The 4,479-nt window shown below is 36.3% G+C and overlaps 1 long non-coding RNA gene across 1 annotated transcript; it reads right to left on the reverse strand.

Annotated features, from left to right (window-relative positions):
- Window positions 1–1,657: 1,657 nt before the first annotated feature.
- LOC138027972 (uncharacterized) lies at window positions 1,658–3,003 on the reverse strand. The gene is made up of 3 exons (XR_011127551.1): window positions 2,889–3,003; window positions 1,921–2,002; window positions 1,658–1,719 (listed from the first exon to the last, which is right to left on the reverse strand). It is a non-coding gene; the product is annotated as an uncharacterized lncRNA (long non-coding RNA).
- Window positions 3,004–4,479: the final 1,476 nt, after the last annotated feature.

The following is a 4,479-nucleotide window of genomic DNA, read 5'->3' on the forward strand; positions in this document are numbered from 1 at the left end:
CGGGAGCATTTTGATATATGGCCCTGTGCCCAGCTGCTATGCATGATCCCATTATAATATTTACTTTGAGAAACATATACTTTTATTTTTTATTTTTTACCAAGTCAAATACAGGGCACCGCAAATCACCAGCTTCTGTGTCTATATGTTAAGCCTGTCTTGACGTGCAGTCGATGTGGTTACCCACGTTACATTACAAAGCCACATGAAAGACATACCATGCCACTATCCTCCAAAGTGCTGTTGCCATCAAATGGATTATGTCTTGGCCTTTTGGAAGGTTCACCCTTAAATAATAATAAGTTATTTCCAATTTAAGGTTATTCCTTAGAATTAATTGCCCAAGGTGTATCATTGCCTATACTTTCTTGAACTTCATAGCGCCTTCTCTTTTTCAGAGAGGTTGGTGTCCTACATGTATTTATGCCTAGTTTTGTCGTCAGAAACCGTCTCCTTTGACGAAAATTATGTCACACAAAAAGTTATCCGGAGAAAAGCACTTTATGATCACAAATGAGTGTCCTCACGTCTGATTATGCACCAGGAGATTATCAAGAAACAAAAAAAATGTTCAATTATCATTGTACAACCTACACCAGTTTTGTTACTTGAAGGATTCAGTACAAGCTGTTTTTTTCTGTTCCTGCAAATTATACTCCTAACTGTAGCTGTAATGGAATATTTCCTTGACAACAGCTTGCTTGAGGACCTTGGGCCAATTATTTCTCTTAGAAAAGCTTGGTGAGCTTTCCTTTTAATCAGAATAACATGGGAAACAACCAGGTAAAGCTTAAAGAAAATCGTTTTTGTAGTAATTAGAAATTGTGTACTACACGTGATGGAATCATTCGTAATAAGATGAACCACTGTCGACAATTTTTGTATTCAATACTTGTGTGGTACTTTGTAAGGAAAGTAATAAATAATTAAAATACCTGTTCACTGAAGGTGGCTATTCTTTTCTGTCTAAGCTAAAGACAATGAAAAAGTGGTAACCAGTAATACTTCAATCATGTTTTCTTTTCCTCTGTATCAAACCACGTTTCTGAAGCTAGTTAGTGTAGCTAATTTTATGTTAATATTAAAGGGATTAAGGGTTAGGGTTACAGTTAGGTGGTGAATTTTTTTTAACTTCTGAAACAAGGGTTACCTCAATGGTGTCTACTATAGTACTGTGTTCCCTTTCTTCATCTTCACCTTCTTTGTCTTCAGGCTGGAAGAATGGAATAAAAATTGATTACCAAAATAATACAATTCAGATCTTCGTTATTAGCAGTTTGAAAGTTCTTTAAGATTTGAATCCATAAGTTTGCTGTCCTGAGCTAATGAATATCTTTTTTTATGTCTCTGTCATTCCCATCTTCTGAAGAATTCTTGATTGTTCAAATTGTGTTTGAATCAAATAACGGTACCTCATTTGATGCTTCCTGACATTGTCCTTGTCTGTCTTGGAACTCCTGAAGTAGAAATCATCAAGAAGCATTTACAGTAAGCTGCCATATCAGGACAAAAATGAACCCGAGTTAGTTTAATCTTGCTGTGCACACTCTTAAAATGCCCTCCAAGTTTACTGATTTCCAAGTTTTGAAATAAACCTAAAAAAAAAACCAGCATAAATACGTAATTAATTTAAATTTCTTTACTTTCGATATACTCACAGAGAGACAAAAGTCTTCATCTTATTTACTTTTCAGTTCTCTCTTTTCTTGGATGAGTGCCCTTGAACCAAGACGTGGAAGAATGCTTTGATTAACGATAATTTTATTGAAGAATATGTGGCCATTATATTATTAAAATCGTGGAAAATGAAAACCCTGGCAGTACTTTGCAAAATAAATTCAAAATGTTCAAATTTGAATAGAACAAACATCATTAAAAAACCCAGTCTTGGTCCACAGTAAAGAAAAAGGCATTTCGTACCTATGAGATGCCAAAGCATTAGCTGCTTGGCAGGCTACTTCTGCAGAGGACACAACACTTGTTATTAAGTTTCTGTCACTTCCTAGGAAAAACAATGTTATAAAGTATTAATATTAATAATTATTCCTGTTCTAGTTGATATGAAAATACTGTGGAATCTGTAAATGTTAGTTACTAGTAATGTGGCTCACGTCTTTAATCCTTATTGGGAGTAATCTGGGAATAGATCAATTTCACTTTCATGCAACCAAAAAAATGAAATCGAAACTGTTCGATGAAACAAGCTAAAAACTTCAGTTGGAATGTTGGCACTGTGCGGGGTGCATTGTTCCGAGTTATTTGGCGAAGGGTTTCAAGCACATATATAGAGTTTTGTATGGAGCCGCCATGTCGGTTTACGACCGTTGTGCACCAATATGGCGCCAGAAATACACTCGAACAACTGGAATTCATTTAGCGATAAAAACGCTTGCTTTTCCCTCACAAGATAAAGTACATGTGTATAAACATATCTCCTAATGTACTTGAAATGCTCACACTGCTGAGATTCATAGTTATAGACATTTCTTTCAAGCAACTAACTTTGTATTATGGTGTAACACAAGGTGACAACTCGGAAATTAAAGATGCTGTATTTTCGAAACGTTAGCTTCATGGAACTGGAAACTTAAAACAAAGATCCATTTCTAGGTCATCTTCAACCTCCTAAAGATAAAATTTCAAAACAACGTGCGGTTTTGATTTTAGAATTTGATGACGTCACTGTGAAAACCATCTATACACTCATGGAAAGTAGTACAGTTTTCTGTGTCTTTATCATTTACAAGATTCTTATTAAGTTAATAAAGATGATATTTCCTTTGGGAGTGTGGAGCTCTAATCAGTGAATATACTGCACTCACAACGTGTGTAACTATAATGCTACTGTATGCATGTGACAATCATTAATTTTAGGTTAATAACCGTACCGCTCAGGATATTGCCAATAACCAACTGTCGAGGCGACATTGTTGGATGCACAACGCGCAGCTCGATGTCCTTGGTATCACCACCTTTTTTGGGTTGTTTCCCTATGGCTTCAAAAGTTTTATGAATTATTGAATGACAGCATGCCCGGTATTAATAATAACATCATTCATTTTCTTACAATATTTAATAATAACATCATTCATTTTCTTATAATATTATTAATGGCCAATAAGCTAAAACTAACACAGGTACAGACTTCAACAAACAATCAATAAGCAAACACACCGTTGTCATCAAAATTACTGCCCACCAAAGCAACATGAATGTTGAGGTGCTTCAGTACATTAGTACACTCCTCTGAGTGCATAATTAGCCTGGGTGATTGTAACACACACAAAAAATACAATAATATTAAACAGTCTCGTAACTTGACAACTGTTGTTACAGCTGAACACGTCAGATGGGTGGAGGTTACAGTAGTGGTTAGCACCTCGGACTTCAGTTCTGAAGGTCAGCATTAGGGGACCTCATTCTGTGGTCATGTTGCTTCCTTAGACAAGAAACTTCATGTCACCCTTTCTCTCTCAGATGTAAAAATGGGCTCTTGGGAAAAACTGCTGGGGGTAACCCTGCAATCCCCATCCTAGGGGAACTAGTCGTGCTCATAGTTTCTTCATGCCACTGAAATCGAGAAATTTTCCAGCTGTTTGAGCCCTTCTGGGAGAATCACGGAATATTTTGTGCAAAATTATTACGTATGTAAGAGAAACTTGATTTTATGAAATGACTTCTTTGACTACTGGACCCATTGATTAAAATTAATTTATATCATCACTGCCCTGTTTTGAACTGGAAAGGCCACTGACATTCTTCTTGACATTGAACAGTCTTACAATTGAGGACCCATCACCTTTTCCTCCATACAGTACAACAACGCCTATTCCCAAATGTTGACAATGTCATTTCAGTGCTTCTATGTGTCAGTGTGGCCCAGTGGTTAGGGCACTTGCATTGAGATCCACCCAGATGGGATCATTAACAGCTGATCTGTTCTGTTGTATGTATGTATATGCATGTGAGAATTATGCATATGCTAGACTAATTACAAGTTGTTCAAAATCTAGCACAAACTAATAAGTATTCACTGATTCCTTACCTGAGAACAGCAATTGCATGCTGGGAAGGGCGGTATCTTATAACAAGGACAGGTCACATATCCTCATGACTTTGCAGGCGCATCTTGAAATTGAAAGACAATCACTATCTGCATAAATTAATACTTATTATGGTTTTCACACAATCAAATAAGTAGGGCCTGGTTCAGATGCCATTCCATTCATTATTTTTAAATACCAAACCATAATTTCAATCTGCCAAAAGACCTTTCGGCGTTGCAGTTTTAATTACTATAGTAAACGAATAAGTGCCAAAACATTGTTGAGTTTGACAAGCTCTGGCACCCCAATTTTCAATTTTAGGGCAGCAGTTGATTGAAACAGTTTCATTAATTCTCATCTGTGGGACATAATGGATATGGATACAAAATGCATACAGCATATTGTATTATCCTCATGACTTTGCAGGCGCATC

Source organism: Montipora capricornis, chromosome 12 (assembly GCF_036669925.1).
Source record: "Montipora capricornis isolate CH-2021 chromosome 12, ASM3666992v2, whole genome shotgun sequence".
In the NCBI taxonomy this organism is placed as follows: domain Eukaryota; kingdom Metazoa; phylum Cnidaria; class Anthozoa; order Scleractinia; family Acroporidae; genus Montipora; species Montipora capricornis.